This window comes from Callospermophilus lateralis, chromosome 2 (genome assembly GCF_048772815.1).
Source record: "Callospermophilus lateralis isolate mCalLat2 chromosome 2, mCalLat2.hap1, whole genome shotgun sequence".
Taxonomy (NCBI): domain Eukaryota; kingdom Metazoa; phylum Chordata; class Mammalia; order Rodentia; family Sciuridae; genus Callospermophilus; species Callospermophilus lateralis.
In genome coordinates, this window is record NC_135306.1 from 33901852 (window position 1) to 33917771 (window position 15920).

Consider the following 15920-nt stretch of genomic DNA (forward strand, 5'->3'; position numbering starts at 1 on the left):
AGTTTGGGGTGACACCTCATATCGAAACCTTAACATCCTGCTCCAGGTCAACAGGGATCCCAGAGTGGAACCTGGTTTTATGAGTTGGTTGTTTTGTTTGAAGCTCCTCCTTGGATTTCAATGTGTAGCCAGGTTTGAGAATTATCAATGCAAGAGAAAATTCCAAATATTATGGACTTAAATCAGAGAAAAAAATATTTTTATCTCACTTGGAAGTTCAGAGATAAGCTGTCCAGGTGGCAAGCAGGAGGGGGGGGGGGTGCTCTGCTCCATCTTTATGCCAAGAGCACAGCATCCTACTAAAGAGCTTTGAGGAAGAAGGAGGGGAGGGTGACACCACCCACATTTGCTATTTGAAGAGGTCATTCTGGTTGCAGTGTATGTCTCTTCTAGCTCCTAAGAGGCAATAAGACTCCAAGTTATGGCACCAAGAGCAGCAGGTGTTGTTAATTACTGAAGCTGGCAGCTGATGGGCACAAAGGGATTCATTATACCCTCTCCCTATTTGTGTGTATATTTTAACTTGTTCATAATAAGAAGCTTAAGAAAATATGATGTTACCAAATGAGTAAAATGCGTCCTCCTGGTTCAGAGGCTCTGTATGGATCTCCCCTGCTTTGTGACCATCATGATTGGGCTCAAGGGGTCCTTGTCATTATGTAAATCCAAAGTTAATTATTGAACAGCAATGACCAAATGGACAGATGCAGTACAAAGGGCAGGAGGCTAGCTGTCAGAGCATCTGGATCCTAGTCCCCACTCCAGCCCCTCTGTGTGACCTTGGGGGACTTTCTCCCTCTCAGCTGGGTCTTTGCATTGTAAAAAGAGGGGAATATGAAAAGGACCAAAGAGCCACAGGAGGACCAGACCCGAGAAAGTTGTAGTCCAGCTGTTACATAATGTTCTTTGTTAGCAGAGACCTTGAGCCACACACTTCGGACCCTGAATGCACGTTGTTTGTGAAACTCAGTTAACTGACTTTCCCAGCCTGTTATCACGGCTGGTTAGGAGCCATTAGGAAGCGCTGGTTGAAGTACAAAGTGTTGGCAGGGACCCAGTGTATCTTCACACATTTGCTGATTGAGCCAGCTTGAAATGCTGCCCACCGCTAATGACGCGCAGTGCAGATTTGCCAAGGAACACACAGGGCCTCTGGGATCCAGCAGGGATGATGTCAAGGTGACCAGAGGGGGGAACTGGTAGTTAGTAGCCTCTGAGGACACCCTTGCCTTCCACTCTGTCTTTAGCCAGCTCCGTCAGGTTCAAAGACAGTTTCCTCATCGCAGTCCCTCACCAGGCAGCAGTTTCCACATTAGCAAGCGTCTGCCATCCACAGTGCCTGCCTCCACTCAGCTCCTGTGACTGACAACCCGCCTAGGCAGGCCCTGCGCCAGGCCCGAGATGAGGCAGACACTGGCCTCAGGAGGCTCACAGACTGGGGAGGCAGACAGACGGGGAACCTGGCAAGTGTCTCTCCGACAGTTCGAGAAAGCCCAGCGGTGCCAAGAGAGCAGGGGAACAGGAAGTGGGACCAAAGAGCAAAATGAACCAAAAAACTCGGTCGGTGAAGGTCCCTGGAGGAGGTGAGGCTGGAACTGAATTCATTCAGAAAACTGAATGAGGGAGAGAAATGGTTTTTCTAGAAGACAGAGCTGCAGGTGCAGATGGCAGGAGTGAGAGGAAGCTTGGTGCCTTGGAAATCGGGGAGCAGCTCTTCCAGGCGGGGCCTGGGGCATGACTAACATGAGGGCCTGAACTGGAGTAGTACATGATGGGCAAACCACAAAGGCCTGGTGTGTCACGCTAACAAGTTTGTTTGTTTCCCTGAGAGACCCAGAGGGACATTAAGGCAGGAGGGTGGCTTGGTTAGGTGAGAACCATTTGATTTCACTGAAATCTCGTGGCTGAGAGTGAGGATCCTAAGACCCAACAGCAATGGCTTACTGCAAAAGGTAGTTGATTTCTCTAAATAAGTACAAGAAACCCAGAGTTTGGCAGTTGAGGGAGCTAGCTCCATGATTCTCCAGGATATGCACACTTTCCAGTTTACCCTTTTCATCCCTAGCAGTGGGATGCTTCAAAATGACAGCTACCACACCCACCTTCTAGGTAGCAGGATGCAGGAAAGGATGGAGAAAAGAGCCAAGTGGGATTGCCCGCTGCTTCAAAGGAAGGGTCCCAAACTCACTTTTATCCCATTGGCCAGAGTTCAGTCACATGGTACAAGGCACTGCAGGGAAGTCTGGGAAATGTAGTCCTTATTTGGGGTGGCCAAAATACTGGGGCTTCTATTTCTGTGACTCAGTGGAAAGACACACTGGGAATAACTAGGAGGCTCTGCTACTGACCTGTTGGACTCTGCTGTGAGAACAAGGGTTATCAGCTTTAATCGACAGATAAGGACACTGTGATTGGCTCATCTGTGGTGCTGCTGGGGTTATAAAACTTGGCATCAATGCCAGGATCTTGAGTACTAGGAAAGCTAGTGGAGAAAACTGAGGTGGTGTCATGTCTCTTCTCAAATCAGGTTCCCAAGATCCCTGCTGGGTCATCCAAGATGAGCAGCCTATCTATAGAGGATTCCCCTGAGGTAGGATTGAAGGGATAAAAATTGGTAGAAAGGAGACGTAAAGGAAGGACAAGAAAAGAGCTTTTAATTCAGAAGTGCTGCATACTTTTGCATCCTGTTATTCCCTAACCAGTCTCTCTTCTAGGCCTCCCCAGTTCCTGGGAAATCTGTATATAACTGTGACTTAACCCTGCAATAAATTGATTAAGCAAGAAGAGATCTGATATTTTAAGGATCCTATAATTTAGGGGACTTTTCAGTGCTATTTATGAATTAAATAATGACAACCACATCAATCTGAGGACCCAGAGACTGACCAGACCAACAGCAGTCACCTTGAGATAACCAAACTGATGTTCTTCCCACTCCCACCCCTCAACATGTTTCCTTTACAAGAAGATCTGAGGCTGGGCTCAGTGGCTCATGCCTATTCAAGGATATGAAAAATAACATCCCCCAAGAAAAGGGGAATGACAGCCCCCAGGGAGGAGAGAGGGCTCTGTGATCCAGGAGGGGACCCACGGGGAAAGCCCACTTTCACTGCTGTCTTATTTATTATTCTCCTGGTGTTGGGTGTGGCAATGACTTGGGTTCTGCTGGTACAGGGCAGAAGAGGCTCCTGGGAAGTCAGAGGGACCCAGAGGGCAGGGTTCAGTGGAAGCTGTGGTATCTGCAGTCTGGGAGGTGCAGTTCCTGCCTGCGGGACAGATCAACGCCTTTAAGAGACTTGTTTATTGAACAGCCTTCCTGACTTTCAATACCCAGAGGAAAAGAAAAGATCATTCACTCTTGTTTTCCAGCAAAAGGGAAAGGAAAGAAGAAGGGTGATAGGGAGCAGGCAGTCCTGCGCCTGTGGAGGCTGGTGTCTCAGATCCTATGCATCAAAACGATTGCATATGATGGGAGGGAGACTAAGGAGCGAGTGGGCTGAATTAGGCTGTTCCTTCACGGTGTGTGCAAACCTGCATAATGATTACCTTCTTACAATTATTATTACCATCCTCTACTTCACAGAGCATGGGGTGCAGAAGAGAGTGCCTCTCCCACAATCATACTGGCTTCAGTCCCCCAAAAACATGGGTCTGGCCCTGTCTACTCCCCTGATTCCTGCTCTCTGGGCTCAAAGCCCCCTGGGTTCTCTTCCCAAAGCTCTCTGAAGCAAGGCAGCTCCCTCTCTCTCTAGCAGAGGAGCAGAAATACCTCTGAGCATAGAAAAGGAAAGCAATTATTTAAAATAACTCAAGGGCACCCCTTCAGGAAACTGTGGAGTTTATAGTAAACTAAGTTTCTGCTCTTAGCTGGGAGAACCCCGAGGGAGGATTTTTAAGAGGCTGGTTTGCCTGTCATTGCAGAATACACTTGGGGCATTTCTTGCCACCATAAGGTGACTTAAGAGCAAGATACTTGCCAAGGTGACATTGGCTCATGGCCTGCACTATGCTCTGGAACCACAGTATCAAAGCCTGGGGGGATACAGACTCCTGACTAGACCCTGCCTTGTGTTCCCCTGGGGTTTGAAATGCTTGATTTCAGTGTGCCTGAAAATGTCACCATGTCAGTGACCTACTGAACCATCTGACTCATTCTGAGAAACTTAAGAAAACATACAGCAGGGGTTGCTGAAAAGAGGATCCATTTGTCCAGATTAAAATGTAACGGTAATGCATATTTATTGAGGGTTTACTGTGTGTTAAGGGCTTGTACAGATCACCTCCTTTAAGGCTTATTGCACCCATGGGTAGTGGACCTCCCAAGCAGTTCAGTTTAAAGGAGGAAACAGATTCAGGCAGGTGCAGATGATGCTCTCCCAGCTGCACTTTAGAATCACCTGAGGGAGGTGATCCCCAAGTCCCATCCAGATGTGGTGAATGAAACGTCTGGGACCTGGCTGTAGGTATGATGTAAAGTGCCCCAGTGATTCTGATGTATGCCAGAGTTAAGATGGGGTTGCATAATTTGCTCCACTTCAGACCACAAATAAGTGGTGGGTTCTGCCCCAGGAGGTCTAACTCCACTGGATCTCACTTGAACATACTGGAAACAGTGTAATTCATCATGCCCCCAAGAGAACCCGAGCTCTGCTGTTACGTACTTTCTCCCTTAATAACATGGGCTCTGTTGGATATGATGGTGCATGCCTGTAATCCCAGCATCTCAGGAGGCTGAGACAGGAGGATCCAAGTTCAAGGCCAGCCTCAGCAACTTGGCCAGATCCTGTCTCAAAATAAAAAATAAAATAAAAAGAACTGGGGAAGTAGCTTACTGTTTAATTTTCAGTACCAAAACAAACTTACGAAGGCCAAAATCTCTAGCAGGCCAACTCTGGAACCAGAGATGTTTATTTCCTGCTCTAAACTTTGCTGATGGTGCCAAGTAGATGCAACAGTGTATTCATTTGCAATCTTGTTGCAATCGCCACTGTAGCAAATCACCACAGATTGTGGTTTAAAACAACACACATCTATTACCTTATAGTCTGGAAGTCAGAAGCCTCAAATACTTTCCATTGGGCCAAAATCAAGGTGTGGGCAGGAACTTGCCCCTTCCCAGGGCTTGGGGGAGGATCTATTTCCTCGCCTTTTTCAGTGTCTAGAGCTGCTTTTCTTGCATCCCTTTGCTTTTGGCTCCCTCCTCCAACTTCAAAGCCAGCAGCCCAGGATCTTGCTGGACTTTAGCATTGCTTTCTTTACCTGCGTCAACTCCTCCTCTGCATCTTTCTATAAGGACACTTGTGTCATGTCCATAGCCCAGTTGTGCCAGAGCAGTGGGATAGGTTGCAGATAAGCCAAAGAAAGTGCCTGAAGACAGTACCAGAGAGAGATGATTTATTGGGAAAAGCTTACAAGAGATCAGAGACTGCTCCGAGAAGAGTTCGGTTGCAATAGCATCTCTGTCACTCATGGTGTTGGGGCATGTCCTATCTGAGATTACATGATATATACCATGTGAACTTTGGAGGGGCACATGGCAAGAAGCTGAAACCTCCTTCCAGGCTGCTGACATTCCTGTGAACTCAGAAGTGCACCCTCCAGCCCAGGTGAGACTTCAGGTGGCTACAGTATTGACCAACAGCTTGCTCACAACCCCAGGGGGCAGCCAGCTCTGCCCAGACAAGCCACTCCTAGATTCCTGACCTCAGAGACTGCTTTTTAAAGGGGCTAAGTTGGAATCATTTGTTATGCAGCAACAGATGATTAAATAATTAACAGATTATTCTCAGCCTGATTTTTTCTAGTATTTGTAATTTTTAGTTCTTTCAATGAGGTATTCCGCATACTTTAATTATAGAAGTAATTCATGTTTGTTGTAGAAAAATTAGATTACACTGAAAAAAAAATCACAGTGAAGAGAAAAATAAAAATTATGCAATGGTAACCACGGTTTCCTATTTGGGTGCATTTTCCCTACAGCTATGCTTTCCTTGCAAATATACAAGGTCCTCTGGTTGGGGATATTTTTTTCACAAGAAAAGCAGGATCTTGAAGTATATTTGAAAGAACCTTAAACTTGAAGGCTGATGATTTGGGGTCTCAGGCTTATTTCTTCACCCTATTTTGTGATCTTAAAAAATTGAAATCTATTAAAACTTTTTCTGAGCCATCATTTCCTTGTCTGCAAATTATGGATAAAAAGAGTCAGTTTTGGGGATATGATAAGTACGAAAAGGTCCGCGGCTTTAAAAAGTGACCAGCACATTACAGGTCGCAGACCCGCTTAGAATGTGTTCCCTGGTGATACATGGGAGGAGTAGCAGAAGAATTGGGGAGGTGGGGGTTGGGGCAGACAGAACATCAGCCTGAGGGACAGTGGAGAAAAGACCTGGAGGTGAGAAGGGGATGGTGGGAAGAGGGGTTTAGCAGAGAAGAGTGATTAGAGCTTAGAGAGTATGGAAGGCAGGCAGCTGGGGTCAGTAGTTATGGGCAGCATTGAAGAGGTTTTGTTTTGTTTTGTTGGCACCAAGGATTGAACCCAGTGGTGCTTAACCACTGAGTCACATCCCCAGCTCTCTCTCTATATGTATGTAATTTAGAGACAGGGTCTCTCTGAGTTGCTTAGGGCCTTGCAAAAGTTGCTGAGGCTGGCTTTGAACTCTCCATCCTCCTGTCTCAGTCTCCTGAGCCCCTGGGATTGTAAGTGTGCACCATGGTGCCTGCTAGAGAGCTTTTTTGAAGGAGCGATGGTCCCTTTATTTGCCTGCCCACTCAGTCCCCATCCAACATCTGTCCCGCCACACCACACCCAGGGCACTTGGCCTGCCTGCCCTTGGTCCTCTCTGAGAGCCTCTGACTGCCCTGGACACCCTTCTCTCCTCATCTCCGTCAGAGTTCACCCCTGCCTTGTCATTCTCCCATCTGCTGTCCGCTACGTTTAGGTGGGGCATGAGAACAATCTGAGACAAATGAGGAGGGGAATTGTCAGATGTGCCCGTCAGAGAGCTCATGTGTGCTAAGGTTTTGTCACTGTGAGGATCCAACTTGACATGACTGAAGCCATCTTGGTCATAGCAGTCGTGGTGCCCACCAGGTGACCTTGACGCACCTACCAAGCCCTGTGGGACAAAATCATTAAGACAGTCAGCTGAGTGGGTTGTACTGAACGTTTCTTAACTGACATGGATTATTAACAGGTTTTAGAAAGGCTAGATATATTCTGGTTGGCTGCAGCCCACCTTTGTCTAACGTAGCACATAAACTCCTGCCTTGGAGTGCTACCATCTAAGACTTGTTCTCTCTTTAAGTCCCCAAGAAATTGTGCTCTGTCAGCCTCCTTCTTGAGTCTCATGCCACCTTTGACCTTCAGCTGCAGGTTCTCATACAGCCTAGACCTGGTTTTCCCCAAACAATTGCTATATGACCTTGGACGTGTAGCTTCTCCTCCCTAGATGTCAGCTAAAGCCAGGGGACTAGACTAGACCAGTGGTTCTCCATTGAGACATTTGGGAGGATCCTGTCATTTAGAAATATGTCCTCTCAGGTGAGAAGGAAATAAATGTAACCTGAGAGTCAAAATCGATTCCAGAAAGGAGCTCCAGGGAATGGGTAATGACAGGAGCCTCTGGGGATAAACAGGGTGAGACTTCTGGGCTTGGAAGTCTCCCAGGCCCCATCCGTCGTCTTTGACCATCTAGGAGTCCCTCAATTTCAAGTCCGCTTAAGAAAGTAATTTGTAACCAGCAGAATTATTCTGGAGGGAAGACACTGCCTTGGGAGGGAATGAGCTCCCAGGCTTCGGAGCATGCAAATAAAGCTGGACAAACCATCTGCAGGGATACTGTACAACAGAGGTTGCAAACCAAAGTGTGTTCAGAGGCTGCCTGGTGAGTCGATCATGCATGACACAGGCTTATGTATCAGGGGGCTGCTCTTTATATCTGCAAATAAGGATCTTCTCTCCAGCTTAATTCACTTGCCATAATGTCCTCCTGGTTCATCCCTGTTGTCACAAATGCCAGAATTTCCTGAAGACTGAGTAATATTTCAGTGTTTATATTTACCCACAATTTTTATATATCCACCATCACACAGAAAGAAAGATGCTGCATTATTTCCCTTATATGTGGAAAAAGTTGAATTCACGGAAACAGAGTAGAAGGGTGGTTAGCAGGGGATGGGGTGGGAGAAGTGGGGAGATACTAGTCAAAGGGTCCAAACTTGAAGTTACAAAATGAATAAATTCTGGCCGGGTTCAGTGGTGCATGCATGTAATCCCAGCGGCTCTGGAGGCTGAGGCAGGAGGATCATGAGTTCAAAGCCAGCCTCAGCAAAAGCAAGGCACTAAGCAGCTCAGTGAGACCCTGTCTCTAAATAAAATACAAAAATAGGGGTAGGAATGTGGTGCAATGGTCAATTGCCCCTGAGTTCAATCCCTCAGTACTTCGCCTCTCCCGCCCCCTCCCCCAAAAGATAAGTAGGTTCTAGAGAACTGATGCACAGCAAGCTGACTGCAGTTAACAATAATGTATTATATATTTGAAACTACAGCCAGGTCCGTGGCACAGGCCTGTAATCATTAGCAGCAGAGCCTAGGTGGGAAGGTCTCAAGGTCAAGTCCAGCCTGGACAACTTAGCAAAATTTAAAAAGAACAGGTCTGGGAGGTAGATCAGTGGTAGAGTGTTATATGGCAAGCACAAGGCCCTGGGTTCAGTCCTTAACACTGCAAAAAAGAAAAAGAAGGGAGAAAGGGAGGGAGGGAGGAAGGGAGGGAGGGGAGATCTTAAGTGGTTTTTTTTTGGGGGGGTAACAATGTGAGGAAGGGAAGTGAGATGATCATTCCACAACACATACATGTATCAGAACATCACACGTTGGATCCAATACCTGGATATATACAACTTCTATTTGTTGATGATACCTAGTCCAGCTGGTAAAAAAGAGAATCATCTTTCTGGTTGTCTCTTGGCGAAGGTGGCCCTCTTGGCCTATTTTTCCTTCATGCTGAGGACGGAAACCAGGGCCCCACATGTGCAAGGCAAGGTGTTCTACCACTAAGTACACCCCAGCCCTTCCTCCTGTTTTTGAGAGATGTGATGGTGCAGAGAAATATGTCTCTGAGAAAAACAGTGCTACTGGGAGGATCAACAGCACCAGCCCCAGCCTAGTGACAGGAGGGGAGGAGAGGCCAGGACGGTGCTGGCAGACAGCTCCCAGACCTCTCAGAGGGAAGAATGCTTCCTGCAGACGGCCAGGCCAGTGCGGGCATTACTCCCGACTCTCTAGAGACGCAGGACATCTGGGTTGTTAGAAATCAGGGTTTTTTGGGAAATTTTATTTATTTATTTATTTTGCAGTAGAATGCATTTGACACATTGTACCCAAATGGAGCATAACCTCTCATTCCTCTGGCTGTACATGGATCAGAGTCACTCCACTAGTGTAATCATACATGTATATAGGGTGATAGTGTCTGTCTCTTTCTACCCTCCTTCCCATCCCAAGACCCCACCCCTCCTCTGACTCCCCTCGAACCAAAGTTCCTTCATTCTTCCCTGTCTCTCTGCCCCACTATGGATCAGCATCTGCTTATCAGAGAAAACATTTGGCTTTTGGCTTTTGGGGATTGGCTTATTTCACTTAGCATGATATTCTTTAATTCCATCCATTTACCTGCAAATGCCACCATTTCATTCTTCTTTAAGGCTGAGTAATATTCCATTGTGTATATTTATCACATTTCTGTTATCTATTCTTCTGTGAAGGGCATCTAGTTGGTTTCATGGTTTGGCTATTCTGAATTGAGCTGCTATAAACATTAATGTGGTTGTATCACTGTAGTAGTAGATTTCTTTTAAGTCCTTTGGGTATAAACTGAGGAGTGGGATAACTGGGTCAAATGGTGGGTTCCATTCCAAGTTTTCTGAGGTATCTCCATAAATACTCATGCTGTTTAAAAATTTCTCATTGAAGTGAGATGAACATAGAGAAAAGTGCATCATAAGCTGTAGCTCAAGGATTTTCTGTGATGAACACACCTGTGAGTCCAGCATCCAGGTCCAGAGACAGAATGGAGAAGCCAGAAGCCCCTTCCTGTCCCAGGGACCCTTCCAATCACCCTCTCCCCCACTCACACACACCCAGGGCAACCATTGCTGCCGTTTTTATTTTATTTTATGTATTTTATTTTTAGACAGAGTCTCACTAAGTCACTTAGGGCCTCACTAAATTTCTGAGTCTGGCTTTGAACTCACGATCCTTTGGCCTCAGCCTCCCAAGAGCTGGGATTACAGGCATGTGCAACAAGCGCCCAGCTCTATGACTGCCTTTGAACTAGATAAGCCGGGGTTTGCACTTTGCATAAATGGGAGTCTATAACCAGGAATCACAGGGCATTGAGTCTTTTACTCGGCATCATGTGAGATTCCTTCATGGGTGGCTGTTGTGCCCATTGCTGGATACCATTCCTTCTTCGGCATTTTCTACCCCTTTCAGGGGTGGGTGTATTCATTACACCCCCAAAGCTGTGTGCGAGTTCACTGTTCCAAATTGTTCCATGTTTAAATATTAACTACAAAATTTTAAACATCTTTTGCAAGCCTTAGTGTTTCTCTGCGGCCATCCATTTCCAGTCTCTCTAGTGGACAGAGTTCAGATGACCCAGCAGCCGACTGGCCCAGAGCACTCTCCACATCTCTCTGGCTGGAGAGCACAGGATTGGCTCAGGCAGACGACTGCAGTCTGTCGGTTTCCACTCCCACCGCATACCCACCCCCCAAAGCTTGTAAACCAGGCCTCACCCTCCTTATTTACCTCCCCAGAACACTGGGAGGATTGACTCATAAATGTCTGCAAATTGCTGGTGAAGAGAAACAGGGCTGTAAATACACGATAATCAGGAGCCTAATCAGCATTAGATCCCAGGGCGTGACTCCATTAAGCCGACCCCCTGCCTGGCCCTAATCCCCACCCTCCAGCTGCGGCTTCGCTCTTCTGTAAGCACTTCACAGGCTCCTGCTGTGGGCTGGGCCACCTCTGGAGGCTGCAGGCCCAGGGAAGAGCCTTGAGGAGTTCCGAGATCCGCTCTCAGTCTACAAAGAGGAAACGGAGACCCAAAGACAGAAAGGAATCTGCCCTGGTCACCCAGACAGAGCCAGGGATCAAAACCAGGCGTTCCAGCTTCAGCCCAAGGCTCACTTCTGTGCCCACAGAACCTGGACCCTCACAAAGGGACCCCTCTGTCCCTCGTCATTGCTCCAGCAGCCTTCCTTGGCCTTGTAACCCCCGTCCTCTCCTGGCAGTGACCTAGGTCAGGAGGCATGCCCCCCACCCCGCCGCCTTGGTTTCCCAGTCCTGTGCCTTCCCATGAGCCTCCTCACTTCTGCCCCGAGGTCCTCCGTAGAGACTCTTTGGAGGGCCCCATGTCAGACAGACCTGGAATGGACCCAGGTTTCCTGGGTTCTAGATCTGGGAATCTAGAACCACCTGGGGGGTGTTCTGCTGTGCAGACCAATCAGAGGCTTCAAGTTCAGCCCTGGAAGGCCATTTCCAGTCTTGACCAAAGGCTATCTTCTTTCATGAGCACCAACTGTGTCCTAGGTGTACTGCATGCATCATAGTTATGCACTCTACAAAGAAACCACCATTTTACAAAAGAGGACTCACAAGTCCACAAGCTCAGTGGCAGAGCAAGGGTTGGAACCAGGGAGAGCATATGAACTGTCGAAGGCACAAGGCTGCCACCTGCTGTAGGGTCAGATTGCCCCCACTCCCTACACCAGGGCCTTCAGATAAGTGGGTGGGTGCCGGGGACATGGGGCGTGTGGGGCCTCCTTTATGAGGACAGTCAGTTGTCTCCCCGGTGGCCCATGGCACCTTTTAGCAAGATCCGCTCCTTCTAAAACCTGCCTCTCTCACCCCCACCGCCTTCCCTTTGCCCTAACCTTCACTTCACAGGGGACCTTGGTGAGACGTGCTTGCGGTGGTGCTGGGAACCACATTTGTTCCTGAAGCGGACGTTACTCTGGCTCCTGGACATTCCCCTTCTGGCTCTTGAACTCAGTTTCCCCATCCGCACACTCAAAGCTGAGCAGTAAGGACTCTGTATGTAACAGAGCTGGGGAGGCTGAGGCAGGACCGCAAGTTCAAAGCCAGCCTCAGCTTAAAAGTGAGGTGCTAAGCAATTTAGGGAGATCCTGTCTCTGAATTAATTCAAAAAAAGAGCTAGGGATATGGCTCAGTAACACAGTGACTCAGGGAAGCCTCTGAAGTGACCCTGAATCCCACATGACCACTCTCCCCACCTGCTGCAGGCAGGCCAGCCCAACTGCAGAGGGGGAGCCCACGGCCTGGAGCAGTTCACACCAGGAGCAGGCAGCTAGCAACTCATCACTGGCTCCCTCCATGCTATGCTACCCTTACAGACACAAGTAAACAAAAGTGGGTGAATTGTCCTGGTGGTGTCTTCTGAGCACTGAAGAAGAGGAGAGAACTTTTCTCATGCGTGAGGGAGATGAGTTGGGACCGAAAACCTCTTTTCCACAGCTTGAGGCGAGGCTTCAGCTCTGAAATCAGACAGGGCTGGGTTCAAATCAGCTCTACCACAGGCCACATTTGTGGCCCTGGCAAATTAATAACTTCTCTGAGCCTCACTTTCCATACCTATAAAAGGGAATAGTGAATGTTGAAACTAAACAAAGTGCCCTCTGAGACTTCTCTCTCTCTCTCTCTCTCTCTCTCTCTCTTTCTCTGTACTGGGATTGAGCTCAGGGGCACTTAACCACTGAGCCACATCCCCAGTCCCTTTTTCTATTTTATCTAGAGACAGTCTCACTGGGTTGCTTAGGGCCTTGCTAAGATGTTGAGGCTGGCTTTGAACTCACGATCCTCCTCCCTCAGCCTCCTGAGACTAGGATTATAGGCATGAGCCACAGCGCCTGGCTCCTCTGAGATTTCTAATAAGTTGTAAGGAAGATGACACATGTAAGGTGCTGTATCACTAAGCCAGGCTCCTGGACTCCTGATGGATGCTCATAGGGCAGGGTCTCCTTTCCTCCCTCCTCTCGTTCCACTGCTGAATGCAGACCTCTCTCCACCTCCACTCTCAGGACCAGGATCAAGTGTGTTGTTAGTGGAGTGGTCTGTCCCAGCCATCTGGGTCAGGGGGATGGTGAGTGTCCAGAAGTCCCCGGCTGGGTGTGGGTTCTGGAAGCCGAGGGCTGGCTGTGGGACAGAGCTGGCTGCAGGTTCTGAGGGGCCAGGCTGATGGCAGGGCAGAGCAGCTTGCTTCCAGACAGGTTTGGCTCAGACTGCTGCTTTGTTTAGTTTCAACATTCAACTTCCTGCTCTTATTTCAAAACCCGAGTCTGTTTTGATGGCCTGACAGCTGCTGGGAAATGTGGGAAGCTGCATCTGGGTGATGAGAGGCTCAGAGGCTGCCTGGATGTATGACAGCCCAGCCTTCTCTCTGCCTGGAAGTGTATTGGTTCATTTGACTCATTCATTCATTGACGAATTCCTCTACCCATATCGACTATGGGCTCCTGTCCCCCATGCTCTGTGCCAAATGTGGGGATCTGATTAGTGAGCAAGACCGATATGGTTGGTCCCTGTTCTCCCAGTTGTCAGAGAGCACACACACTGGTATAAAGGTGGTAAGCATTCTAAAGGACATCATCAAGGTGACCAATGGACATTAACAAGTTAGAAGGGGGCAGTGGAACAGTGTTGCATGCCAATAATCCCAGGGACTTGGGACACTGAGGCAAGAGAATCACAAGTTTGTGGCCAAACTCAGCAACTTAGTGTGAGGCCCTATCTCAAAATAAAGAGTAAAAAGGGTTGGGGATGAAATTCAGTGGGTAGAATGCCCCTGGGTTCAATCCCTGGTACCACCGTCAAAAAAATAAACCGACTTTCTACCAATCCACCCATCCAACAATTATTCACATCTGCTCTCTATAGAGATTGTAAATTAAATATTACACATAACTATGATATGCAAAATAACTTACATCTTTAATTTAAATACTTATATCAACTCTACATATAAGTTGCATTTAAAGATCACATTAAAAATAAGATATTTAAAAAATATTTTTAGTTGTTTTTGGACCGTTATTCATTTATTTATATGCAGTGCTGAGAATTGAACCCAGTGCCTCACACAAGTGCTAGGCAAGTGCTCTGCCACTGAGTCACAACCCCAGCCCAGTAAAATAAAATATTTAAAAAGGAAAACTTTATACTTTAGTACTTTTTCAATAGTGCTTTTGTACTCTTTTTAAAGTGCTTTTAATGCTTCTTTAACTACTTTTTTTCCTACTTTTTCCATGAGGGATGCCACATTTTCATTTTGCACAGGACACTGCAAATTATATAACCAACTCTTCTAGGGGCCCTGGAGCAGGAGAGCGTGCAGCAGGGGATACAGAGTTGGGGTCTCCCTGCCCAGGCCAGGGGATTAGGAGATACCCCGTGAGCAAGACCCCCTGGTTTCCATACTACGGAGAACAGCCTCTAGCAAAAATAGCCCAGGTAAAAGGACAAGGAGCCTTTTTCAGTGATTCTGTCCTGGGATGAAAGGTGAGGCAGCAAGGTCATGGTAAAGCCCAGTCAGTGTCCACTGCTGTGTGCAGGGCCAGGCTCAGCTGGAGACAGCACTGTGTTTGTGGCACTGAGAACCCTGAGCTCAGGAGCACGTAACTGTCCTGGGCCTGATTCTGGAGACGCAGCCATCACACTTGGAGGAAGGACAATCCTAGGAGGAAGTCCAGGCCCAGACATCTCCTGTGGATGGGCCTCCTGTAGCCCCAGGGAAAGGACAGGAGCACCGTCACCTAACTCTCTAGGGACCATTCCTGTCCCTTACTCTCCTTTACCTCGCCTCCCTCTTCCTCCTCCCGCTAGTCTCTTTCTCTCCTCTGTCCGCCTCCTCTTCTTCCTCATCTCCGCATCTGCTTCCCCTCCTCCTCTTCCTCTCCTTCCTCTTCCCTTCCCCTCCCTCTATCCCCTCCCCCACACCCCTCCTCCCTCTTGATGCATACTGATCAGTCAGGGCCTGGCCAGGGTTCCAGCTCCAGGGGTCTAATCTAGTGACCCAGAGAGGCCCTGAGTCCTAGAGGTGGCACCGGTGAGGACGATGCAGTGTCACAGAGTCCAGGGATCAGTGTCTCAAACTCTCCCTACAGGGTTGACGTCCATGGGAGGGGGGTGCCCAGGGGGGTGTCTCCAAGAAGAAGGGAGCTGTGGGTGGTAGTGCTCGTGGTGGGCCGTGGGGACGGGGTGGTGGAGCCCCAGAAAAGACCAAAGGGGCAGAGTGTCAATGGCCAGAGGTGACACTGAGTCCCGAGTCACTGGGATTCCAGTCGTGTGCCACCGTGCCTGGCCGGTGCTCCTTTTTTAGAGGGACTTTAATGTGTCCCATTTGAGGAGGAGGAAATTACTGCTTTTTCCTAATAGGTTTTCCCCATTAAAAATATTGCGCAGGAGGGGCTGGGACTGTGGCTCAGCAGTAGAGCACTCCCCTAGCACGGGCGGGACCCGGGTTCGATCCTCAGCACCACATAAAAAAAATAAATAAATAAAGGCATTGGGTTGTGTCCATCTACACCTAAATAAATAAATATTTTTTAAAAAATATTACACAGGAAAGTTAAATGATCGTGAAAAGAAGAGAAAAGGACTCCATATGATAGACTCCAGCCTCAAAAAATAACTTTTATACTGTTGTTATATTTCTTCCTCGATTTTGCTATGTGTATTTTTATACTGTTTAAATAATAGGTATTCTATCAAGTGAATATACCGTATTTACTTTACCACTTGTGTGATTTCCAATATTTTATATTAAGAATTTACTTTACATCTTCATGCATAATTGTACTTTCCAATTGTGGTCTATCTTTTGGTCTACCTTTTC